The 26653-nt window shown below is 41.3% G+C and overlaps 19 non-coding genes across 19 annotated transcripts; all 19 read right to left on the reverse strand.

Annotated features, from left to right (window-relative positions):
- Nucleotides 1–795: 795 nt before the first annotated feature.
- On the reverse strand, nucleotides 796–869 carry trnan-guu (transfer RNA asparagine (anticodon GUU)). The gene has a single exon. It is a non-coding gene; the product is annotated as a tRNA-Asn (tRNA).
- Nucleotides 870–1982: 1113 nt separating this feature from the next.
- Nucleotides 1983–2056, reverse strand: trnan-guu (transfer RNA asparagine (anticodon GUU)). The gene has a single exon. It is a non-coding gene; the product is annotated as a tRNA-Asn (tRNA).
- Nucleotides 2057–3170: 1114 nt separating this feature from the next.
- On the reverse strand, nucleotides 3171–3244 carry trnan-guu (transfer RNA asparagine (anticodon GUU)). Its single transcript has one exon. It is a non-coding gene; the product is annotated as a tRNA-Asn (tRNA).
- A 1113-nt stretch (nucleotides 3245–4357) lies between these two features.
- trnan-guu (transfer RNA asparagine (anticodon GUU)) lies at nucleotides 4358–4431 on the reverse strand. Its single transcript has one exon. It is a non-coding gene; the product is annotated as a tRNA-Asn (tRNA).
- Nucleotides 4432–5544: 1113 nt separating this feature from the next.
- Nucleotides 5545–5618, reverse strand: trnan-guu (transfer RNA asparagine (anticodon GUU)). The gene has a single exon. It is a non-coding gene; the product is annotated as a tRNA-Asn (tRNA).
- Nucleotides 5619–6731: 1113 nt separating this feature from the next.
- Nucleotides 6732–6805, reverse strand: trnan-guu (transfer RNA asparagine (anticodon GUU)). Its single transcript has one exon. It is a non-coding gene; the product is annotated as a tRNA-Asn (tRNA).
- A 1113-nt stretch (nucleotides 6806–7918) lies between these two features.
- On the reverse strand, nucleotides 7919–7992 carry trnan-guu (transfer RNA asparagine (anticodon GUU)). Its single transcript has one exon. It is a non-coding gene; the product is annotated as a tRNA-Asn (tRNA).
- Nucleotides 7993–9105: 1113 nt separating this feature from the next.
- Nucleotides 9106–9179, reverse strand: trnan-guu (transfer RNA asparagine (anticodon GUU)). The gene has a single exon. It is a non-coding gene; the product is annotated as a tRNA-Asn (tRNA).
- A 1113-nt stretch (nucleotides 9180–10292) lies between these two features.
- trnan-guu (transfer RNA asparagine (anticodon GUU)) lies at nucleotides 10293–10366 on the reverse strand. Its single transcript has one exon. It is a non-coding gene; the product is annotated as a tRNA-Asn (tRNA).
- Nucleotides 10367–12657: 2291 nt separating this feature from the next.
- trnan-guu (transfer RNA asparagine (anticodon GUU)) lies at nucleotides 12658–12731 on the reverse strand. Its single transcript has one exon. It is a non-coding gene; the product is annotated as a tRNA-Asn (tRNA).
- Nucleotides 12732–15022: 2291 nt separating this feature from the next.
- On the reverse strand, nucleotides 15023–15096 carry trnan-guu (transfer RNA asparagine (anticodon GUU)). Its single transcript has one exon. It is a non-coding gene; the product is annotated as a tRNA-Asn (tRNA).
- A 2291-nt stretch (nucleotides 15097–17387) lies between these two features.
- Nucleotides 17388–17461, reverse strand: trnan-guu (transfer RNA asparagine (anticodon GUU)). Its single transcript has one exon. It is a non-coding gene; the product is annotated as a tRNA-Asn (tRNA).
- A 1113-nt stretch (nucleotides 17462–18574) lies between these two features.
- Nucleotides 18575–18648, reverse strand: trnan-guu (transfer RNA asparagine (anticodon GUU)). Its single transcript has one exon. It is a non-coding gene; the product is annotated as a tRNA-Asn (tRNA).
- A 1114-nt stretch (nucleotides 18649–19762) lies between these two features.
- On the reverse strand, nucleotides 19763–19836 carry trnan-guu (transfer RNA asparagine (anticodon GUU)). The gene has a single exon. It is a non-coding gene; the product is annotated as a tRNA-Asn (tRNA).
- A 1113-nt stretch (nucleotides 19837–20949) lies between these two features.
- trnan-guu (transfer RNA asparagine (anticodon GUU)) lies at nucleotides 20950–21023 on the reverse strand. The gene has a single exon. It is a non-coding gene; the product is annotated as a tRNA-Asn (tRNA).
- Nucleotides 21024–22137: 1114 nt separating this feature from the next.
- On the reverse strand, nucleotides 22138–22211 carry trnan-guu (transfer RNA asparagine (anticodon GUU)). The gene has a single exon. It is a non-coding gene; the product is annotated as a tRNA-Asn (tRNA).
- A 1113-nt stretch (nucleotides 22212–23324) lies between these two features.
- Nucleotides 23325–23398, reverse strand: trnan-guu (transfer RNA asparagine (anticodon GUU)). Its single transcript has one exon. It is a non-coding gene; the product is annotated as a tRNA-Asn (tRNA).
- Nucleotides 23399–24511: 1113 nt separating this feature from the next.
- trnan-guu (transfer RNA asparagine (anticodon GUU)) lies at nucleotides 24512–24585 on the reverse strand. The gene has a single exon. It is a non-coding gene; the product is annotated as a tRNA-Asn (tRNA).
- A 1113-nt stretch (nucleotides 24586–25698) lies between these two features.
- Nucleotides 25699–25772, reverse strand: trnan-guu (transfer RNA asparagine (anticodon GUU)). The gene has a single exon. It is a non-coding gene; the product is annotated as a tRNA-Asn (tRNA).
- Between the last annotated feature and the right edge of the window lie 881 nt (nucleotides 25773–26653).

Consider the following 26653-nt stretch of genomic DNA (forward strand, 5'->3'; position numbering starts at 1 on the left):
GTTTTCACGAATGTAATATATGATCACCAAGCCCATTCAAAATAATTAGGGGACTGACCCCGGAAGAATGATGTAATGGCGAGTCACTTTCATGGCGTATAGGCACACACAGTCACACAAACACACACATACTGGACCAACATTGTCCTTCAAGCGAGATACATTTAAATGCTAAGGGTTTTCATGCCAGATTGACATAATTTACATTGTCATACTTGCCGGATTAATATGAATAAATGATATGTTCTATGGAGACGACAGAATGATCAAGCTATTGAGTAACAGAAGATCAGAGACCATTGACAGCCATTTAGGTATAGTATAGCGGCAGGTATAGGAACTTGTCATCTTTCATGTTCAACAACACACCAATCACATGTGACAATAGGAAACAAATCAGGTCAAAAGCGAGCTTACGGTAAATCCAGGAAGGTCTTTCCACATCACTATAAATGAAAAAATAGCATCTCTGGGTGGGCTAAATCACCAACCTTTAAACTAACGGCCTAAGACGCTATACAATTGCGCCACAGAGACTTGTGATTATATTGACCCTCAGCGGGCCAAAGTCTCATGGAAGCTCACTACAAGTCAGGAAGTTTCACATCGCTACAATCTGAAAAATGTCATCCATGGGTGGTGTCGAAGCACCAATCTTTTGTCAAACACACTAACAGATTGCACTAGAGAGGCTTGTGTTGGCATTGACCCTCAGCAGGACAAAGTAACAGGGAATCTCATTACAGGTCCAGGATGTCACATCCGCATCATGGAGCACAACAAACTGAAAACTCTCGTCCCTGGGTGGGCTCGAACCACCAACCTTTAGATTAACAGTCTAACGCGCTAACCAATTGCGCCACAGAGACTTGTTGTGTGTCTGATCCTGACACTTGATCGCTGGCCATCCGTGATCTCATCCAACTGTACATGGAGTTTACGAAACAACAACACTTTGTTCCAATGGTTGTGTCAACGTGCATCGAAAGTGCCGCAACATTTTCGAGGAAGTAGCACTGTAGTTTTCTAACGTTTGTTAGCTTTTTGAATGGCCTTAAAAGGGCAAAAATGTAGCACAATGTTCGTCAGCGCAACATTATATAAAAAGGCATCTGGCAGGAGTAAATTCAGCCACAATCACAAATATAATTTGATAAATATATATCTTAAACAACTGCGTTTTCACGAATGTAATATATGATCACCAAGCCCATTCAAAATAATTAGGGGACTGACCCCGGAAGAATGATGTAATGGCGAGTCACTTTCATGGCGTATAGGCACACACAGTCACACAAACACACACATACTGGACCAACATTGGCCTTCAAGCGAGATACATTTAAATGCTAAGGGTTTTCATGCCAGATTGACATAATTTACATTGTCATACTTGCCGGATTAATATGAATAAATGATATGTTCTATGGAGACGACAGAATGATCAAGCTATTGAGTAACAGAAGATCAGAGACCATTGACAGCCATTTAGGTATAGTATAGCGGCAGGTATAGGAACTTGTCATCTTTCATGTTCAACAACACACCAATCACATGTGACAATAGGAAACAAAGCAGGTCAAAAGCGAGCTTACTGTAAATCCAGGAAGGTCTTTCCACATCACTATAAATGAAAAAATAGCATCTCTGGGTGGGCTCAAATAACTAACCTTTAAACTAACGGCCTAAGGCGCTAACCAATTGCGCCACAGAGACTTGTGATTATATTCACCCTCAGCAGGCCAAAGTCTCATGGAAGCTCACTACAAGTCAGGAAGTTTCACATCGCTACAATCTGAAAAATGTCATCCATGGGTGGTGTCGAAGCACCAATCTTTAGATAGATTGTAAAACACACTAACTGATTGCACTAGAGAGGCTTGTGTTGGCATTGACCCTCAGCAGGACAAAGTAACAGGGAATCTCATTACAGGTCCAGGATGTCACATCAGCATCATGGAGCACAACAAACTGAAAACTCTCGTCCCTGGGTGGGCTCGAACCACCAACCTTTAGATTAACAGTCTAACGCGCTAACCAATTGCGCCACAGAGACTTGTTGTGTGTCTGACCCTGACACTTGATCGCTGGCCATCCGTGATCTCATCCAACTGTACATGGAGTTTACGAAACAACAACACTTTGTTCCAATGGTTGTGTCAACGTGCATCGAAAGTGCCGCAACATTTTCAAGGAAGTAGTCCTGTAGTTTTCTAACGTTTGTTAGCTTTTTGAATGGCCTTAAAAGGGCAAAAATGTAGCACAATGTTCGTCAGCACAACATTATATAAAAAGGCATCTGGCAGGAGTGAATTTGGCCACAATCACAAATATAATTTGATAAATATATATCTTAAACAACTGCGTTTTCACGAATGTAATATATGATCGCCAAGCCCATTCAAAATAATTAGGGGACTGACCCTGGAAGAATGATGTAATGGCGAGTCACTTTCATGTCGTATAGGCACACATATTCACACAAATACACACATACTGGACCAACATTGTCCTTCAAGCGAAATACATTTAAATGCTAAGGGTTTTCATGCCAGATTGACATCATTTACATTGTCATACTTGCCGGATTAATATGAATAAATGATATGTTCCATGGAGACCACAGAATGATCAAGCTATTGAGTAACAGAAGATCAGAGACCATTGACAGCCATTTAAGGTATAGTATAGCAGCAGGTATAGGAACTTGTCATCTTTCATGTTCAACAACACACCAATCACATGTGACAATAGGAAACAAAGCAGGTCAAAAGCGCGCTTACTGTAAATCCAGGAAGGTCTTTCCACATCACTATAAATGGAAAGATAGCATCTCTGGGTGGGCTCAAATAACTAACCTTTAAACTAACGGCCTAAGGTGCTAACCAATTGCGCCACAGAGACTTGTGATTATATTCACCCTCAGCAGGCCAAAGTCTCATGGAAGCTCACTACAAGTCAGGAAGTTTCACATCGCTACAATCTGAAAAATGTCATCCATGGGTGGTGTCGAAGCACCAATCTTTAGATAGATTGTCAAACACACTAACTGATTGCACTAGAGAGGCTTGTGTTGGCATTGACCCTCAGCAGGACAAAGTAACAGGGAATCTCATTACAGGTCCAGGATGTCACATCCGCATCATGGAGCACAACAAACTGAAAACTCTCGTCCCTGGGTGGGCTCGAACCACCAACCTTTAGATTAACAGTCTAACGCGCTAACCAATTGCGCCACAGAGACTTGTTGTGTGTCTGACCCTGACACTTGATCGCTGGCCATCCGTGATCTCATCCAACTGTACATGGAGTTTACGAAACAACAACACTTTGTTCCAATGGTTGTGTCAACGTGCATCGAAAGTGCCGCAACATTTTCAAGGAAGTAGTCCTGTAGTTTTCTAACGTTTGTTAGCTTTTTGAATGGCCTTAAAAGGGCAAAAATGTAGCACAATGTTCGTCAGCACAACATTATATAAAAAGGCATCTGGCAGGAGTGAATTTGGCCACAATCACAAATATAATTTGATAAATATATATCTTAAACAACTGCGTTTTCACGAATGTAATATATGATCGCCAAGCCCATTCAAAATAATTAGGGGACTGACCCTGGAAGAATGATGTAATGGCGAGTCACTTTCATGTCGTATAGGCACACATATTCACACAAATACACACATACTGGACCAACATTGTCCTTCAAGCGAAATACATTTAAATGCTAAGGGTTTTCATGCCAGATTGACATCATTTACATTGTCATACTTGCCGGATTAATATGAATAAATGATATGTTCCATGGAGACCACAGAATGATCAAGCTATTGAGTAACATAATATCAGAGACCATTGACAGCAATTTAGGTATAGTATAGCAGCAGGTATAGGAACTTGTCATCTTTCATGTTCAACAACACACCAATCACATGTGACAATAGGAAACAAAGCAGGTCAAAAGCAAGCTTACTGTAAATCCAGGAAGGTCTTTCCACATCACTATAAATGGAAAAATAGCATCTCTGGGTGGGCTCAAATAACCAACCTTTAAACTAACGGCCTAAGGCGCTAACCAATTGCGCCACAGAGACTTGTGATTATATTCACCCTCAGCAGGCCAAAGTCTCATGGAAGCTCACTACAAGTCAGGAAGTTTCACATCGCTACAATCTGAAAAATGTCATCCATGGGTGGTGTCGAAGCACCAATCTTTAGATAGATTGTCAAACACACTAACTGATTGCACTAGAGAGGCTTGTGTTGGCATTGACCCTCAGCTGGACAAAGTAACAGGGAATCTCATTACAGGTCCAGGATGTCACATCCGCATCATGGAGCACAACAAACTGAAAACTCTCGTCCCTGGGTGGGCTCGAACCACCAACCTTTAGATTAACAGTCTAACGCGCTAACCAATTGCGCCACAGAGACTTGTTGTGTGTCTGACCCTGACACTTGATCGCTGGCCATCCGTGATCTCATCCAACTGTACATGGAGTTTACGAAACAACAACACTTTGTTCCAATGGTTGTGTCAACGTGCATCGAAAGTGCCGCAACATTTTCAAGGAAGTAGTCCTGTAGTTTTCTAACGTTTGTTAGCTTTTTGAATGGCCTTAAAAGGGCAAAAATGTAGCACAATGTTCGTCAGCACAACATTATATAAAAAGGCATCTGGCAGGAGTGAATTTGGCCACAATCACAAATATAATTTGATAAATATATATCTTAAACAACTGCGTTTTCACGAATGTAATATATGATCGCCAAGCCCATTCAAAATAATTAGGGGACTGACCCTGGAAGAATGATGTAATGGCGAGTCACTTTCATGTCGTATAGGCACACATATTCACACAAATACACACATACTGGACCAACATTGTCCTTCAAGCGAAATACATTTAAATGCTAAGGGTTTTCATGCCAGATTGACATCATTTACATTGTCATACTTGCCGGATTAATATGAATAAATGATATGTTCCATGGAGACCACAGAATGATCAAGCTATTGAGTAACATAATATCAGAGACCATTGACAGCAATTTAGGTATAGTATAGCAGCAGGTATAGGAACTTGTCATCTTTCATGTTCAACAACACACCAATCACATGTGACAATAGGAAACAAAGCAGGTCAAAAGCGAGCTTACTGTAAATACAGGAAGGTCTTTCCACATCACTATAAATGGAAAAATAGCATCTCTGGGTGGGCTCAAATAACCAACCTTTAAACTAACGGCCTAAGGCGCTAACCAATTGCGCCACAGAGACTTGTGATTATATTCACCCTCAGCAGGCCAAAGTCTCATGGAAGCTCACTACAAGTCAGGAAGTTTCACATCGCTACAATCTGAAAAATGTCATCCATGGGTGGTGTCGAAGCACCAATCTTTAGATAGATTGTCAAACACACTAACTGATTGCACTAGAGAGGCTTGTGTTGGCATTGACCCTCAGCTGGACAAAGTAACAGGGAATCTCATTACAGGTCCAGGATGTCACATCCGCATCATGGAGCACAACAAACTGAAAACTGTCGTCCCTGGGTGGGCTCGAACCACCAACCTTTAGATTAACAGTCTAACGCGCTAACCAATTGCGCCACAGAGACTTGTTGTGTGTCTGACCCTGACACTTGATCGCTGGCCATCCGTGATCTCATCCAACTGTACATGGAGTTTACGAAACAACAACACTTTGTTCCAATGGTTGTGTCAACGTGCATCGAAAGTGCCGCAACATTTTCAAGGAAGTAGTCCTGTAGTTTTCTAACGTTTGTTAGCTTTTTGAATGGCCTTAAAAGGGCAAAAATGTAGCACAATGTTCGTCAGCACAACATTATATAAAAAGGCATCTGGCAGGAGTGAATTTGGCCACAATCACAAATATAATTTGATAAATATATATCTTAAACAACTGCGTTTTCACGAATGTAATATATGATCGCCAAGCCCATTCAAAATAATTAGGGGACTGACCCTGGAAGAATGATGTAATGGCGAGTCACTTTCATGTCGTATAGGCACACATATTCACACAAATACACACATACTGGACCAACATTGTCCTTCAAGCGAAATACATTTAAATGCTAAGGGTTTTCATGCCAGATTGACATCATTTACATTGTCATACTTGCCGGATTAATATGAATAAATGATATGTTCCATGGAGACCACAGAATGATCAAGCTATTGAGTAACATAATATCAGAGACCATTGACAGCAATTTAGGTATAGTATAGCAGCAGGTATAGGAACTTGTCATCTTTCATGTTCAACAACACACCAATCACATGTGACAATAGGAAACAAAGCAGGTCAAAAGCGAGCTTACTGTAAATCCAGGAAGGTCTTTCCACATCAGTATAAATGGAAAGATAGCATCTCTGGGTGGGCTCAAATAACCAACCTTTAAACTAACGGCCTAAGGCGCTAACCAATTGCGCCACAGAGACTTGTGATTATATTCACCCTCAGCAGGCCAAAGTCTCATGGAAGCTCACTACAAGTTAGGAAGTTTCACATCGCTACAATCTGAAAAATGTCATCCATGGGTGGTGTCGAAGCACCAATCTTTAGATAGATTGTCAAACACACTAACTGATTGCACTAGAGAGGCTTGTGTTGGCATTGACCCTCAGCAGGACAAAGTAACAGGGAATCTCATTACAGGTCCAGGATGTCACATCCGCATCATGGAGCACAACAAACTGAAAACTCTCGTCCCTGGGTGGGCTCGAACCACCAACCTTTAGATTAACAGTCTAACGCGCTAACCAATTGCGCCACAGAGACTTGTTGTGTGTCTGACCCTGACACTTGATCGCTGGCCATCCGTGATCTCATCCAACTGTACATGGAGTTTACGAAACAACAACACTTTGTTCCAATGGTTGTGTCAACGTGCATCGAAAGTGCCGCAACATTTTCAAGGAAGTAGTCCTGTAGTTTTCTAACGTTTGTTAGCTTTTTGAATGGCCTTAAAAGGGCAAAAATGTAGCACAATGTTCGTCAGCACAACATTATATAAAAAGGCATCTGGCAGGAGTGAATTTGGCCACAATCACAAATATAATTTGATAAATATATATCTTAAACAACTGCGTTTTCACGAATGTAATATATGATCGCCAAGCCCATTCAAAATAATTAGGGGACTGACCCTGGAAGAATGATGTAATGGCGAGTCACTTTCATGTCGTATAGGCACACATATTCACACAAATACACACATACTGGACCAACATTGTCCTTCAAGCGAAATACATTTAAATGCTAAGGGTTTTCATGCCAGATTGACATCATTTACATTGTCATACTTGCCGGATTAATATGAATAAATGATATGTTCCATGGAGACCACAGAATGATCAAGCTATTGAGTAACATAATATCAGAGACCATTGACAGCCATTTAGGTATAGTATAGCAGCAGGTATAGGAACTTGTCATCTTTCATGTTCAACAACACACCAATCACATGTGACAATAGGAAACAAAGCAGGTCAAAAACGAGCTTACTGTAAATCCAGGAAGGTCTTTCCACATCAGTATAAATGGAAAGATAGCATCTCTGGGTGGGCTCAAATAACCAACCTTTAAACTAACGGCCTAAGGCGCTAACCAATTGCGCCACAGAGACTTGTGATTATATTCACCCTCAGCAGGCCAAAGTCTCATGGAAGCTCACTACAAGTTAGGAAGTTTCACATCGCTACAATCTGAAAAATGTCATCCATGGGTGGTGTCGAAGCACCAATCTTTAGATAGATTGTCAAACACACTAACTGATTGCACTAGAGAGGCTTGTGTTGGCATTGACCCTCAGCAGGACAAAGTAACAGGGAATCTCATTACAGGTCCAGGATGTCACATCCGCATCATGGAGCACAACAAACTGAAAACTGTCGTCCCTGGGTGGGCTCGAACCACCAACCTTTAGATTAACAGTCTAACGCGCTAACCAATTGCGCCACAGAGACTTGTTGTGTGTCTGACCCTGACACTTGATCGCTGGCCATCCGTGATCTCATCCAACTGTACATGGAGTTTACGAAACAACAACACTTTGTTCCAATGGTTGTGTCAACGTGCATCGAAAGTGCCGCAACATTTTCAAGGAAGTAGCCCTGTAGTTTTCTAACGTTTGTTAGCTTTTTGAATGGCCTTAAAAGGGCAAAAATGTAGAACAATGTTCGTCAGCACAACATTATATAAAAAGGCATCTGGCATGAGTAAATTCAGCCACAATCACAAACATAATTTAAAAAACATATATCTTAAACAACTGCGTTTTCACGAATGTAATATATGATCGCCAAGCCCATTCAAAATAATTAGGGGACTGACCCCGGAAGAATGATGTAATGGCGAGTCACTTTCATGGCGTATAGGCACACATAGTCACACAAACACACACATACTGGACCAACATTGTCCTTCAAGCGAGATACATTTAAATGCTAAGGGTTTTCATGCCAGATTGACATCATTTACATTGTCATACTTGCCGGATTAATATGAATAAATGATATGTTCCATGGAGACCACAGAATGATCAAGCTATTGAGTAACAGAAGATCAGAGACCATTGACAGCCATTTAGGTATAGTATAGCAGCAGGTATAGGAAATTGTCATCTTTCATGTTCAACAACACACCAATCACATGTGACAATAGGAAACAAAGCAGGTCAAAAGCGAGCTTACTGTAAATCCAGGAAGGTCTTTCCACATCACTACAAATGGAAAGATAGCATCTCTGGGTGGGCTGAAATCACCAACCTTTAAACTAACGGCCTAAGGCGCTATACAATTGTGCCACAGAGAGTTGTGATTATATTGACCCTCAGCAGGACAAAGTCTCATGGAAGCTCACTACAAGTCAGGAAGTTTCACATCGCTACAATCTGAAAAATGTCATCCATGGGTGGTGTCGAAGCACCAATCTTTAGATAGATTGTCAAACACACTAACTGATTGCACTAGAGAGGCTTGTGTTGGCATTGACCCTCAGCAGGACAAAGTAACAGGGAATCTCATTACAGGTCCAGGATGTCACATCCGCATCATGGAGCACAACAAACTGAAAACTGTCGTCCCTGGGTGGGCTCGAACCACCAACCTTTAGATTAACAGTCTAACGCGCTAACCAATTGCGCCACAGAGACTTGTTGTGTGTCTGACCCTGACACTTGATCGCTGGCCATCCGTGATCTCATCCAACTGTACATGGAGTTTACGAAACAACAACACTTTGTTCCAATGGTTGTGTCAACGTGCATCGAAAGTGCCGCAACATTTTCAAGGAAGTAGTCCTGTAGTTTTCTAACGTTTGTTAGCTTTTTGAATGGCCTTAAAAGGGCAAAAATGTAGCACAATGTTCGTCAGCACAACATTATATAAAAAGGCATCTGGCAGGAGTGAATTTGGCCACAATCACAAATATAATTTGATAAATATATATCTTAAACAACTGCGTTTTCACGAATGTAATATATGATCGCCAAGCCCATTCAAAATAATTAGGGGACTGACCCTGGAAGAATGATGTAATGGCGAGTCACTTTCATGTCGTATAGGCACACATATTCACACAAATACACACATACTGGACCAACATTGTCCTTCAAGCGAAATACATTTAAATGCTAAGGGTTTTCATGCCAGATTGACATCATTTACATTGTCATACTTGCCGGATTAATATGAATAAATGATATGTTCCATGGAGACCACAGAATGATCAAGCTATTGAGTAACATAATATCAGAGACCATTGACAGCCATTTAGGTATAGTATAGCAGCAGGTATAGGAACTTGTCATCTTTCATGTTCAACAACACACCAATCACATGTGACAATAGGAAACAAAGCAGGTCAAAAACGAGCTTACTGTAAATCCAGGAAGGTCTTTCCACATCAGTATAAATGGAAAGATAGCATCTCTGGGTGGGCTCAAATAACCAACCTTTAAACTAACGGCCTAAGGCGCTAACCAATTGCGCCACAGAGACTTGTGATTATATTCACCCTCAGCAGGCCAAAGTCTCATGGAAGCTCACTACAAGTTAGGAAGTTTCACATCGCTACAATCTGAAAAATGTCATCCATGGGTGGTGTCGAAGCACCAATCTTTAGATAGATTGTCAAACACACTAACTGATTGCACTAGAGAGGCTTGTGTTGGCATTGACCCTCAGCAGGACAAAGTAACAGGGAATCTCATTACAGGTCCAGGATGTCACATCCGCATCATGGAGCACAACAAACTGAAAACTGTCGTCCCTGGGTGGGCTCGAACCACCAACCTTTAGATTAACAGTCTAACGCGCTAACCAATTGCGCCACAGAGACTTGTTGTGTGTCTGACCCTGACACTTGATCGCTGGCCATCCGTGATCTCATCCAACTGTACATGGAGTTTACGAAACAACAACACTTTGTTCCAATGGTTGTGTCAACGTGCATCGAAAGTGCCGCAACATTTTCAAGGAAGTAGCCCTGTAGTTTTCTAACGTTTGTTAGCTTTTTGAATGGCCTTAAAAGGGCAAAAATGTAGAACAATGTTCGTCAGCACAACATTATATAAAAAGGCATCTGGCATGAGTAAATTCAGCCACAATCACAAACATAATTTAAAAAACATATATCTTAAACAACTGCGTTTTCACGAATGTAATATATGATCGCCAAGCCCATTCAAAATAATTAGGGGACTGACCCCGGAAGAATGATGTAATGGCGAGTCACTTTCATGGCGTATAGGCACACATAGTCACACAAACACACACATACTGGACCAACATTGTCCTTCAAGCGAGATACATTTAAATGCTAAGGGTTTTCATGCCAGATTGACATCATTTACATTGTCATACTTGCCGGATTAATATGAATAAATGATATGTTCCATGGAGACCACAGAATGATCAAGCTATTGAGTAACAGAAGATCAGAGACCATTGACAGCCATTTAGGTATAGTATAGCAGCAGGTATAGGAAATTGTCATCTTTCATGTTCAACAACACACCAATCACATGTGACAATAGGAAACAAAGCAGGTCAAAAGCGAGCTTACTGTAAATCCAGGAAGGTCTTTCCACATCACTACAAATGGAAAGATAGCATCTCTGGGTGGGCTGAAATCACCAACCTTTAAACTAACGGCCTAAGGCGCTATACAATTGTGCCACAGAGAGTTGTGATTATATTGACCCTCAGCAGGACAAAGTCTCATGGAAGCTCACTACAAGTCAGGAAGTTTCACATCGCTACAATCTGAAAAATGTCATCCATGGGTGGTGTCGAAGCACCAATCTTTAGATAGATTGTCAAACACACTAACTGATTGCACTAGAGAGGCTTCTGTTGGCATTGACCCTCAGCAGGACAAAGTAACAGGGAATCTCATTACAGGTCCAGGATGTCACATCCGCATCATGGAGCACAACAAACTGAAAACTCTCGTCCCTGGGTGGGCTCGAACCACCAACCTTTAGATTAACAGTCTAACGCGCTAACCAATTGCGCCAGAGAGACTTGTTGTGTGTCTGATCCTGACACTTGATCGCTGGCCATCCGTGATCTCATCCAACTGTACATGGAGTTTACGAAACAACAACACTTTGTTCCAATGGTTGTGTCAACGTGCATCGAAAGTGCCGCAACATTTTCGAGGAAGTAGCCCTGTAGTTTTCTAACGTTTGTTAGCTTTTTGAATGGCCTTAAAAATGCAAAAATGTAGCACAATGTTCGTCAGCGCAACATTATATAAAAAGGCATCTGGCAGGAGTAAATTCAGCCACAATCACAAATATAATTTGATAAATATATATCTTAAACAACTGCGTTTTCACGAATGTAATATATGATCACCAAGCCCATTCAAAATAATTAGGGGACTGACCCCGGAAGAATGATGTAATGGCGAGTCACTTTCATGGCGTATAGGCACACACAGTCACACAAACACACACATACTGGACCAACATTGTCCTTCAAGCGAGATACATTTAAATGCTAAGGGTTTTCATGCCAGATTGACATAATTTACATTGTCATACTTGCCGGATTAATATGAATAAATGATATGTTCTATGGAGACGACAGAATGATCAAGCTATTGAGTAACAGAAGATCAGAGACCATTGACAGCCATTTAGGTATAGTATAGCGGCAGGTATAGGAACTTGTCATCTTTCATGTTCAACAACACACCAATCACATGTGACAATAGGAAACAAATCAGGTCAAAAGCGAGCTTACTGTAAATCCAGGAAGGTCTTTCCACATCAGTATAAATGAAAAAATAGCATCTCTGGGTGGGCTAAATCACCAACCTTTAAACTAACGGCCTAAGGCGCTATACAATTGCGCCACAGAGACTTGTGATTATATTGACCCTCAGCGGGCCAAAGTCTCATGGAAGCTCACTACAAGTCAGGAAGTTTCACATCGCTACAATCTGAAAAATGTCATCCATGGGTGGTGTCGAAGCACCAATCTTTTGTCAAACACACTAACTGATTGCACTAGAGAGGCTTGTGTTGGCATTGACCCTCAGCAGGACAAAGTAACAGGGAATCTCATTACAGGTCCAGGATGTCACATCCGCATCATGGAGCACAACAAACTGAAAACTCTCGTCCCTGGGTGGGCTCGAACCACCAACCTTTAGATTAACAGTCTAACGCGCTAACCAATTGCGCCACAGAGACTTGTTGTGTGTCTGATCCTGACACTTGATCGCTGGCCATCCGTGATCTCATCCAACTGTACATGGAGTTTACGAAACAACAACACTTTGTTCCAATGGTTGTGTCAACGTGCATCGAAAGTGCCGCAACATTTTCGAGGAAGTAGCACTGTAGTTTTCTAACGTTTGTTAGCTTTTTGAATGGCCTTAAAAGGGCAAAAATGTAGAACAATGTTCGTCAGCACAACATTATATAAAAAGGCATCTGGCAGGAGTAAAATCAGCCACAATCACAAATATAATTTGATAAATATATATCTTAAACAACTGCGTTTTCACGAATGTAATATATGATCGCCAAGCCCATTCAAAATAATTAGGGGACTGACCCCGGAAGAATGATGTAATGGCGAGTCACTTTCATGGCGTATAGGCACACATAGTCACACAAACACACACATACTGGACCAACATTGTCATTCAAGCGAGATACATTTAAATGCTAAGGGTTTTCATGCCAGATTGACATCATTTACATTGTCATACTTGCCGGATTAATATGAATAAATGATATGTTCCATGGAGACCACAGAATGATCAAGCTATTGAGTAACAGAAGATCAGAGACCATTGACAGCCATTTAGGTATAGTATAGCAGCAGGTATAGGAAATTGTCATCTTTCATGTTCAACAACACACCAATCACATGTGACAATAGGAAACAAAGCAGGTCAAAAGCGAGCTTACTGTAAATCCAGGAAGGTCTTTCCACATCACTATAAATGGAAAGATAGCATCTCTGGGTGGGCTGAAATCACCAACCTTTAAACTAACGGCCTAAGGCGCTATACAATTGTGCCACAGAGACTTGTGATTATATTGACCCTCAGCAGGACAAAGTCTCATGGAAGCTCACTACAAGTCAGGAAGTTTCACATCGCTACAATCTGAAAAATGTCATCCATGGGTGGTGTCGAAGCACCAATCTTTAGATAGATTGTCAAACACACTAACTGATTGCACTAGAGAGGCTTCTGTTGGCATTGACCCTCAGCAGGACAAAGTAACAGGGAATCTCATTACAGGTCCAGGATGTCACATCCGCATCATGGAGCACAACAAACTGAAAACTCTCGTCCCTGGGTGGGCTCGAACCACCAACCTTTAGATTAACAGTCTAACGCGCTAACCAATTGCGCCAGAGAGACTTATTGTGTGTCTGACCCTGACACTTGATCGCTGGCCATCCGTGATCTCATCCAACTGTACATGGAGTTTACGAAACAACAACACTTTGTTCCAATGGTTGTGTCAACGTGCATCGAAAGTGCCGCAACATTTTCAAGGAAGTAGCCCTGTAGTTTTCTAACGTTTGTTAGCTTTTTGAATGGCCTTAAAAGGGCAAAAATGTAGCACAATGTTCGTCAGCACAACATTATATAAAAAGGCATCTGGCAGGAGTAAATTCAGCCACAATCACAAATATAATTTGATAAATATATATCTTAAACAACTGCGTTTTCACGAATGTAATATATGATCACCAAGCCCATTCAAAATAATTAGGGGACTGACCCCGGAAGAATGATGTAATGGCGAGTCACTTTCATGGCGTATAGGCACACACAGTCACACAAACACACACATACTGGACCAACATTGTCCTTCAAGCGAGATACATTTAAATGCTAAGGGTTTTCATGCCAGATTGACATAATTTACATTGTCATACTTGCCGGATTAATATGAATAAATGATATGTTCTATGGAGACGACAGAATGATCAAGCTATTGAGTAACAGAAGATCAGAGACCATTGACAGCCATTTAGGTATAGTATAGCGGCAGGTATAGGAACTTGTCATCTTTCATGTTCAACAACACACCAATCACATGTGACAATAGGAAACAAATCAGGTCAAAAGCGAGCTTACTGTAAATCCAGGAAGGTCTTTCCACATCAGTATAAATGAAAAAATAGCATCTCTGGGTGGGCTAAATCACCAACCTTTAAACTAACGGCCTAAGGCGCTATACAATTGCGCCACAGAGACTTGTGATTATATTGACCCTCAGCGGGCCAAAGTCTCATGGAAGCTCACTACAAGTCAGGAAGTTTCACATCGCTACAATCTGAAAAATGTCATCCATGGGTGGTGTCGAAGCACCAATCTTTTGTCAAACACACTAACTGATTGCACTAGAGAGGCTTGTGTTGGCATTGACCCTCAGCAGGACAAAGTAACAGGGAATCTCATTACAGGTCCAGGATGTCACATCCGCATCATGGAGCACAACAAACTGAAAACTCTCGTCCCTGGGTGGGCTCGAACCACCAACCTTTAGATTAACAGTCTAACGCGCTAACCAATTGCGCCACAGAGACTTGTTGTGTGTCTGATCCTGACACTTGATCGCTGGCCATCCGTGATCTCATCCAACTGTACATGGAGTTTACGAAACAACAACACTTTGTTCCAATGGTTGTGTCAACGTGCATCGAAAGTGCCGCAACATTTTCGAGGAAGTAGCACTGTAGTTTTCTAACGTTTGTTAGCTTTTTGAATGGCCTTAAAAGGGCAAAAATGTAGAACAATGTTCGTCAGCACAACATTATATAAAAAGGCATCTGGCAGGAGTAAAATCAGCCACAATCACAAATATAATTTGATAAATATATATCTTAAACAACTGCGTTTTCACGAATGTAATATATGATCGCCAAGCCCATTCAAAATAATTAGGGGACTGACCCCGGAAGAATGATGTAATGGCGAGTCACTTTCATGGCGTATAGGCACACATAGTCACACAAACACACACATACTGGACCAACATTGTCATTCAAGCGAGATACATTTAAATGCTAAGGGTTTTCATGCCAGATTGACATCATTTACATTGTCATACTTGCCGGATTAATATGAATAAATGATATGTTCCATGGAGACCACAGAATGATCAAGCTATTGAGTAACAGAAGATCAGAGACCATTGACAGCCATTTAGGTATAGTATAGCAGCAGGTATAGGAAATTGTCATCTTTCATGTTCAACAACACACCAATCACATGTGACAATAGGAAACAAAGCAGGTCAAAAGCGAGCTTACTGTAAATCCAGGAAGGTCTTTCCACATCACTATAAATGGAAAGATAGCATCTCTGGGTGGGCTGAAATCACCAACCTTTAAACTAACGGCCTAAGGCGCTATACAATTGTGCCACAGAGACTTGTGATTATATTGACCCTCAGCAGGACAAAGTCTCATGGAAGCTCACTACAAGTCAGGAAGTTTCACATCGCTACAATCTGAAAAATGTCATCCATGGGTGGTGTCGAAGCACCAATCTTTAGATAGATTGTCAAACACACTAACTGATTGCACTAGAGAGGCTTCTGTTGGCATTGACCCTCAGCAGGACAAAGTAACAGGGAATCTCATTACAGGTCCAGGATGTCACATCCGCATCATGGAGCACAACAAACTGAAAACTCTCGTCCCTGGGTGGGCTCGAACCACCAACCTTTAGATTAACAGTGTAACGCGCTAACCAATTGCGCCAGAGAGACTTATTGTGTGTCTGACCCTGACACTTGATCGCTGGCCATCCGTGATCTCATCCAACTGTACATGGAGTTTACGAAACAACAACACTTTGTTCCAATGGTTGTGTCAACGTGCATCGAAAGTGCCGCAACATTTTCAAGGAAGTAGCCCTGTAGTTTTCTAACGTTTGTTAGCTTTTTGAATGGCCTTAAAAGGGCAAAAATGTAGCACAATGTTCGTCAGCACAACATTATATAAAAAGGCATCTGGCAGGAGTAAATTCAGCCACAATCACAAATATAATTTGATAAATATATATCTTAAACAACTGCGTTTTCACGAATGTAATATATGATCACCAAGCCCATTCAAAATAATTAGGGGACTGACCCCGGAAGAATGATGTAATGGCGAGTCACTTTCATGGCGTATAGGCACACACAGTCACACAAACACACACATACTGGACCAACATTGTCCTTCAAGCGAGATACATTTAAATGCTAAGGGTTTTCATGCCAGATTGACATAATTTACATTGTCATACTTGCCGGATTAATATGAATAAATGATATGTTCTATGGAGACGACAGAATGATCAAGCTATTGAGTAACAGAAGATCAGAGACCATTGACAGCCATTTAGGTATAGTATAGCGGCAGGTATAGGAACTTGTCATCTTTCATGTTCAACAACACACCAATCACATGTGACAATAGGAAACAAATCAGGTCAAAAGCGAGCTTACGGTAAATCCAGGAAGGTCTTTCCACATCACTATAAATGAAAAAATAGCATCTCTGGGTGGGCTAAATCACCAACCTTTAAACTAACGGCCTAAGACGCTATACAATTGCGCCACAGAGACTTGTGATTATATTGACCCTCAGCGGGCCAAAGTCTCATGGAAGCTCACTACAAGTCAGGAAGTTTCACATCGCTACAATCTGAAAAATGTCATCCATGGGTGGTGTCGAAGCACCAATCTTTTGTCAAACACACTAACAGATTGCACTAGAGAGGCTTGTGTTGGCATTGACCCTCAGCAGGACAAAGTAACAGGGAATCTCATTACAGGTCCAGGATGTCACATCCGCATCATGGAGCACAACAAACTGAAAACTCTCGTCCCTGGGTGGGCTCGAACCACCAACCTTTAGATTAACAGTCTAACGCGCTAACCAATTGCGCCACAGAGACTTGTTGTGTGTCTGATCCTGACACTTGATCGCTGGCCATCCGTGATCTCATCCAACTGTACATGGAGTTTACGAAACAACAACACTTTGTTCCAATGGTTGTGTCAACGTGCATCGAAAGTGCCGCAACATTTTCGAGGAAGTAGCACTGTAGTTTTCTAACGTTTGTTAGCTTTTTGAATGGCCTTAAAAGGGCAAAAATGTAGCACAATGTTCGTCAGCGCAACATTATATAAAAAGGCATCTGGCAGGAGTAAATTCAGCCACAATCACAAATATAATTTGATAAATATATATCTTAAACAACTGCGTTTTCACGAATGTAATATATGATCACCAAGCCCATTCAAAATAATTAGGGGACTGACCCCGGAAGAATGATGTAATGGCGAGTCACTTTCATGGCGTATAGGCACACACAGTCACACAAACACACACATACTGGACCAACATTGGCCTTCAAGCGAGATACATTTAAATGCTAAGGGTTTTCATGCCAGATTGACATAATTTACATTGTCATACTTGCCGGATTAATATGAATAAATGATATGTTCTATGGAGACGACAGAATGATCAAGCTATTGAGTAACAGAAGATCAGAGACCATTGACAGCCATTTAGGTATAGTATAGCGGCAGGTATAGGAACTTGTCATCTTTCATGTTCAACAACACACCAATCACATGTGACAATAGGAAACAAAGCAGGTCAAAAGCGAGCTTACTGTAAATCCAAGAAGGTCTTTCCACATCACTATAAATGAAAAAATAGCATCTCTGGGTGGGCTCAAATAACTAACCTTTAAACTAACGGCCTAAGGCGCTAACCAATTGCGCCACAGAGACTTGTGATTATATTCACCCTCAGCAGGCCAAAGTCTCATGGAAGCTCACTACAAGTCAGGAAGTTTCACATCGCTACAATCTGAAAAATGTCATCCATGGGTGGTGTCGAAGCACCAATCTTTAGATAGATTGTAAAACACACTAACTGATTGCACTAGAGAGGCTTGTGTTGGCATTGACCCTCAGCAGGACAAAGTAACAGGGAATCTCATTACAGGTCCAGGATGTCACATCAGCATCATGGAGCACAACAAACTGAAAACTCTCGTCCCTGGGTGGGCTCGAACCACCAACCTTTAGATTAACAGTCTAACGCGCTAACCAATTGCGCCACAGAGACTTGTTGTGTGTCTGACCCTGACACTTGATCGCTGGCCATCCGTGATCTCATCCAACTGTACATGGAGTTTACGAAACAACAACACTTTGTTCCAATGGTTGTGTCAACGTGCATCGAAAGTGCCGCAACATTTTCAAGGAAGTAGTCCTGTAGTTTTCTAACGTTTGTTAGCTTTTTGAATGGCCTTAAAAGGGCAAAAATGTAGCACAATGTTCGTCAGCACAACATTATATAAAAAGGCATCTGGCAGGAGTGAATTTGGCCACAATCACAAATATAATTTGATAAATATATATCTTAAACAACTGCGTTTTCACGAATGTAATATATGATCGCCAAGCCCATTCAAAATAATTAGGGGACTGACCCTGGAAGAATGATGTAATGGCGAGTCACTTTCATGTCGTATAGGCACACATATTCACACAAATACACACATACTGGACCAACATTGTCCTTCAAGCGAAATACATTTAAATGCTAAGGGTTTTCATGCCAGATTGACATCATTTACATTGTCATACTTGCCGGATTAATATGAATAAATGATATGTTCCATGGAGACCACAGAATGATCAAGCTATTGAGTAACAGAAGATCAGAGACCATTGACAGCCATTTAAGGTATAGTATAGCAGCAGGTATAGGAACTTGTCATCTTTCATGTTCAACAACACACCAATCACATGTGACAATAGGAAACAAAGCAGGTCAAAAGCGCGCTTACTGTAAATCCAGGAAGGTCTTTCCACATCACTATAAATGGAAAGATAGCATCTCTGGGTGGGCTCAAATAACTAACCTTTAAACTAACGGCCTAAGGTGCTAACCAATTGCGCCACAGAGACTTGTGATTATATTCACCCTCAGCAGGCCAAAGTCTCATGGAAGCTCACTACAAGTCAGGAAGTTTCACATCGCTACAATCTGAAAAATGTCATCCATGGGTGGTGTCGAAGCACCAATCTTTAGATAGATTGTCAAACACACTAACTGATTGCACTAGAGAGGCTTGTGTTGGCATTGACCCTCAGCAGGACAAAGTAACAGGGAATCTCATTACAGGTCCAGGATGTCACATCCGCATCATGGAGCACAACAAACTGAAAACTCTCGTCCCTGGGTGGGCTCGAACCACCAACCTTTAGATTAACAGTCTAACGCGCTAACCAATTGCGCCACAGAGACTTGTTGTGTGTCTGACCCTGACACTTGATCGCTGGCCATCCGTGATCTCATCCAACTGTACATGGAGTTTACGAAACAACAACACTTTGTTCCAATGGTTGTGTCAACGTGCATCGAAAGTGCCGCAACATTTTCAAGGAAGTAGTCCTGTAGTTTTCTAACGTTTGTTAGCTTTTTGAATGGCCTTAAAAGGGCAAAAATGTAGCACAATGTTCGTCAGCACAACATTATATAAAAAGGCATCTGGCAGGAGTGAATTTGGCCACAATCACAAATATAATTTGATAAATATATATCTTAAACAACTGCGTTTTCACGAATGTAATATATGATCGCCAAGCCCATTCAAAATAATTAGGGGACTGACCCTGGAAGAATGATGTAATGGCGAGTCACTTTCATGTCGTATAGGCACACATATTCACACAAATACACACATACTGGACCAACATTGTCCTTCAAGCGAAATACATTTAAATGCTAAGGGTTTTCATGCCAGATTGACATCATTTACATTGTCATACTTGCCGGATTAATATGAATAAATGATATGTTCCATGGAGACCACAGAATGATCAAGCTATTGAGTAACATAATATCAGAGACCATTGACAGCAATTTAGGTATAGTATAGCAGCAGGTATAGGAACTTGTCATCTTTCATGTTCAACAACACACCAATCACATGTGACAATAGGAAACAAAGCAGGTCAAAAGCAAGCTTACTGTAAATCCAGGAAGGTCTTTCCACATCACTATAAATGGAAAAATAGCATCTCTGGGTGGGCTCAAATAACCAACCTTTAAACTAACGGCCTAAGGCGCTAACCAATTGCGCCACAGAGACTTGTGATTATATTCACCCTCAGCAGGCCAAAGTCTCATGGAAGCTCACTACAAGTCAGGAAGTTTCACATCGCTACAATCTGAAAAATGTCATCCATGGGTGGTGTCGAAGCACCAATCTTTAGATAGATTGTCAAACACACTAACTGATTGCACTAGAGAGGCTTGTGTTGGCATTGACCCTCAGCAGGACAAAGTAACAGGGAATCTCATTACAGGTCCAGGATGTCACATCAGCATCATGGAGCACAACAAACTGAGAACTCTCGTCCCTGGGTGGGCTCGAACCACCAACCTTTAGATTAACAGTCTAACGCGCTAACCAATTGCGCCACAGAGACTTGTTGTGTGTCTGACCCTGACACTTGATCGCTGGCCATCCGTGATCTCATCCAACTGTACATGGAGTTTACGAAACAACAACACTTTGTTCCAATGGTTGTGTCAACGTGCATCGAAAGTGCCGCAACATTTTCAAGGAAGTAGTCCTGTAGTTTTCTAACGTTTGTTAGCTTTTTGAATGGCCTTAAAAGGGCAAAAATGTAGCACAATGTTCGTCAGCACAACATTATATAAAAAGGCATCTGGCAGGAGTGAATTTGGCCACAATCACAAATATAATTTGATAAATATATATCTTAAACAACTGCGTTTTCACGAATGTAATATATGATCGCCAAGCCCATTCAAAATAATTAGGGGACTGACCCTGGAAGAATGATGTAATGGCGAGTCACTTTCATGTCGTATAGGCACACATATTCACACAAATACACACATACTGGACCAACATTGTCCTTCAAGCGAAATACATTTAAATGCTAAGGGTTTTCATGCCAGATTGACATCATTTACATTGTCATACTTGCCGGATTAATATGAATAAATGATATGTTCCATGGAGACCACAGAATGATCAAGCTATTGAGTAACAGAAGATCAGAGACCATTGACAGCCATTTAAGGTATAGTATAGCAGCAGGTATAGGAACTTGTCATCTTTCATGTTCAACAACACACCAATCACATGTGACAATAGGAAACAAAGCAGGTCAAAAGCGCGCTTACTGTAAATCCAGGAAGGTCTTTCCACATCACTATAAATGGAAAGATAGCATCTCTGGGTGGGCTCAAATAACTAACCTTTAAACTAACGGCCTAAGGTGCTAACCAATTGCGCCACAGAGACTTGTGATTATATTCACCCTCAGCAGGCCAAAGTCTCATGGAAGCTCACTACAAGTCAGGAAGTTTCACATCGCTACAATCTGAAAAATGTCATCCATGGGTGGTGTCGAAGCACCAATCTTTAGATAGATTGTCAAACACACTAACTGATTGCACTAGAGAGGCTTGTGTTGGCATTGACCCTCAGCAGGACAAAGTAACAGGGAATCTCATTACAGGTCCAGGATGTCACATCCGCATCATGGAGCACAACAAACTGAAAACTCTCGTCCCTGGGTGGGCTCGAACCACCAACCTTTAGATTAACAGTCTAACGCGCTAACCAATTGCGCCACAGAGACTTGTTGTGTGTCTGACCCTGACACTTGATCGCTGGCCATCCGTGATCTCATCCAACTGTACATGGAGTTTACGAAACAACAACACTTTGTTCCAATGGTTGTGTCAACGTGCATCGAAAGTGCCGCAACATTTTCAAGGAAGTAGTCCTGTAGTTTTCTAACGTTTGTTAGCTTTTTGAATGGCCTTAAAAGGGCAAAAATGTAGCACAATGTTCGTCAGCACAACATTATATAAAAAGGCATCTGGCAGGAGTGAATTTGGCCACAATCACAAATATAATTTGATAAATATATATCTTAAACAACTGCGTTTTCACGAATGTAATATATGATCGCCAAGCCCATTCAAAATAATTAGGGGACTGACCCTGGAAGAATGATGTAATGGCGAGTCACTTTCATGTCGTATAGGCACACATATTCACACAAATACACACATACTGGACCAACATTGTCCTTCAAGCGAAATACATTTAAATGCTAAGGGTTTTCATGCCAGATTGACATCATTTACATTGTCATACTTGCCGGATTAATATGAATAAATGATATGTTCCATGGAGACCACAGAATGATCAAGCTATTGAGTAACATAATATCAGAGACCATTGACAGCAATTTAGGTATAGTATAGCAGCAGGTATAGGAACTTGTCATCTTTCATGTTCAACAACACACCAATCACATGTGACAATAGGAAACAAAGCAGGTCAAAAGCAAGCTTACTGTAAATCCAGGAAGGTCTTTCCACATCACTATAAATGGAAAAATAGCATCTCTGGGTGGGCTCAAATAACCAACCTTTAAACTAACGGCCTAAGGCGCTAACCAATTGCGCCACAGAGACTTGTGATTATATTCACCCTCAGCAGGCCAAAGTCTCATGGAAGCTCACTACAAGTCAGGAAGTTTCACATCGCTACAATCTGAAAAATGTCATCCATGGGTGGTGTCGAAGCACCAATCTTTAGATAGATTGTCAAACACACTAACTGATTGCACTAGAGAGGCTTGTGTTGGCATTGACCCTCAGCTGGACAAAGTAACAGGGAATCTCATTACAGGTCCAGGATGTCACATCCGCATCATGGAGCACAACAAACTGAAAACTCTCGTCCCTGGGTGGGCTCGAACCACCAACCTTTAGATTAACAGTCTAACGCGCTAACCAATTGCGCCACAGAGACTTGTTGTGTGTCTGACCCTGACACTTGATCGCTGGCCATCCGTGATCTCATCCAACTGTACATGGAGTTTACGAAACAACAACACTTTGTTCCAATGGTTGTGTCAACGTGCATCGAAAGTGCCGCAACATTTTCAAGGAAGTAGTCCTGTAGTTTTCTAACGTTTGTTAGCTTTTTGAATGGCCTTAAAAGGGCAAAAATGTAGCACAATGTTCGTCAGCACAACATTATATAAAAAGGCATCTGGCAGGAGTGAATTTGGCCACAATCACAAATATAATTTGATAAATATATATCTTAAACAACTGCGTTTTCACGAATGTAATATATGATCGCCAAGCCCATTCAAAATAATTAGGGGACTGACCCTGGAAGAATGATGTAATGGCGAGTCACTTTCATGTCGTATAGGCACACATATTCACACAAATACACACATACTGGACCAACATTGTCCTTCAAGCGAAATACATTTAAATGCTAAGGGTTTTCATGCCAGATTGACATCATTTACATTGTCATACTTGCCGGATTAATATGAATAAATGATATGTTCCATGGAGACCACAGAATGATCAAGCTATTGAGTAACATAATATCAGAGACCATTGACAGCAATTTAGGTATAGTATAGCAGCAGGTATAGGAACTTGTCATCTTTCATGTTCAACAACACACCAATCACATGTGACAATAGGAAACAAAGCAGGTCAAAAGCGAGCTTACTGTAAATACAGGAAGGTCTTTCCACATCACTATAAATGGAAAAATAGCATCTCTGGGTGGGCTCAAATAACCAACCTTTAAACTAACGGCCTAAGGCGCTAACCAATTGCGCCACAGAGACTTGTGATTATATTCACCCTCAGCAGGCCAAAGTCTCATGGAAGCTCACTACAAGTCAGGAAGTTTCACATCGCTACAATCTGAAAAATGTCATCCATGGGTGGTGTCGAAGCACCAATCTTTAGATAGATTGTCAAACACACTAACTGATTGCACTAGAGAGGCTTGTGTTGGCATTGACCCTCAGCTGGACAAAGTAACAGGGAATCTCATTACAGGTCCAGGATGTCACATCCGCATCATGGAGCACAACAAACTGAAAACTGTCGTCCCTGGGTGGGCTCGAACCACCAACCTTTAGATTAACAGTCTAACGCGCTAACCAATTGCGCCACAGAGACTTGTTGTGTGTCTGACCCTGACACTTGATCGCTGGCCATCCGTGATCTCATCCAACTGTACATGGAGTTTACGAAACAACAACACTTTGTTCCAATGGTTGTGTCAACGTGCATCGAAAGTGCCGCAACATTTTCAAGGAAGTAGTCCTGTAGTTTTCTAACGTTTGTTAGCTTTTTGAATGGCCTTAAAAGGGCAAAAATGTAGCACAATGTTCGTCAGCACAACATTATATAAAAAGGCATCTGGCAGGAGTGAATTTGGCCACAATCACAAATATAATTTGATAAATATATATCTTAAACAACTGCGTTTTCACGAATGTAATATATGATCGCCAAGCCCATTCAAAATAATTAGGGGACTGACCCTGGAAGAATGATGTAATGGCGAGTCACTTTCATGTCGTATAGGCACACATATTCACACAAATACACACATACTGGACCAACATTGTCCTTCAAGCGAAATACATTTAAATGCTAAGGGTTTTCATGCCAGATTGACATCATTTACATTGTCATACTTGCCGGATTAATATGAATAAATGATATGTTCCATGGAGACCACAGAATGATCAAGCTATTGAGTAACATAATATCAGAGACCATTGACAGCAATTTAGGTATAGTATAGCAGCAGGTATAGGAACTTGTCATCTTTCATGTTCAACAACACACCAATCACATGTGACAATAGGAAACAAAGCAGGTCAAAAGCGAGCTTACTGTAAATCCAGGAAGGTCTTTCCACATCACTATAAATGGAAAAATAGCATCTCTGGGTGGGCTCAAATAACCAACCTTTAAACTAACGGCCTAAGGCGCTAACCAATTGCGCCACAGAGACTTGTGATTATATTCACCCTCAGCAGGCCAAAGTCTCATGGAAGCTCACTACAAGTCAGGAAGTTTCACATCGCTACAATCTGAAAAATGTCATCCATGGGTGGTGTCGAAGCACCAATCTTTAGATAGATTGTCAAACACACTAACTGATTGCACTAGAGAGGCTTGTGTTGGCATTGACCCTCAGCTGGACAAAGTAACAGGGAATCTCATTACAGGTCCAGGATGTCACATCCGCATCATGGAGCACAACAAACTGAAAACTGTCGTCCCTGGGTGGGCTCGAACCACCAACCTTTAGATTAACAGTCTAACGCGCTAACCAATTGCGCCACAGAGACTTGTTGTGTGTCTGACCCTGACACTTGATCGCTGGCCATCCGTGATCTCATCCAACTGTACATGGAGTTTACGAAACAACAACACTTTGTTCCAATGGTTGTGTCAACGTGCATCGAAAGTGCCGCAACATTTTCAAGGAAGTAGTCCTGTAGTTTTCTAACGTTTGTTAGCTTTTTGAATGGCCTTAAAAGGGCAAAAATGTAGCACAATGTTCGTCAGCACAACATTATATAAAAAGGCATCTGGCAGGAGTGAATTTGGCCACAATCACAAATATAATTTGATAAATATATATCTTAAACAACTGCGTTTTCACGAATGTAATATATGATCGCCAAGCCCATTCAAAATAATTAGGGGACTGACCCTGGAAGAATGATGTAATGGCGAGTCACTTTCATGTCGTATAGGCACACATATTCACACAAATACACACATACTGGACCAACATTGTCCTTCAAGCGAAATACATTTAAATGCTAAGGGTTTTCATGCCAGATTGACATCATTTACATTGTCATACTTGCCGGATTAATATGAATAAATGATATGTTCCATGGAGACCACAGAATGATCAAGCTATTGAGTAACATAATATCAGAGACCATTGACAGCCATTTAGGTATAGTATAGCAGCAGGTATAGGAACTTGTCATCTTTCATGTTCAACAACACACCAATCACATGTGACAATAGGAAACAAAGCAGGTCAAAAACGAGCTTACTGTAAATCCAGGAAGGTCTTTCCACATCAGTATAAATGGAAAGATAGCATCTCTGGGTGGGCTCAAATAACCAACCTTTAAACTAACGGCCTAAGGCGCTAACCAATTGCGCCACAGAGACTTGTGATTATATTCACCCTCAGCAGGCCAAAGTC

The sequence above is a fragment of the Salmo salar genome, chromosome 07 (genome assembly GCF_965601325.2).
Source record: "Salmo salar chromosome 07, fSalSal1, whole genome shotgun sequence".
Classification (NCBI taxonomy): Eukaryota; Metazoa; Chordata; class Actinopteri; order Salmoniformes; family Salmonidae; genus Salmo; species Salmo salar.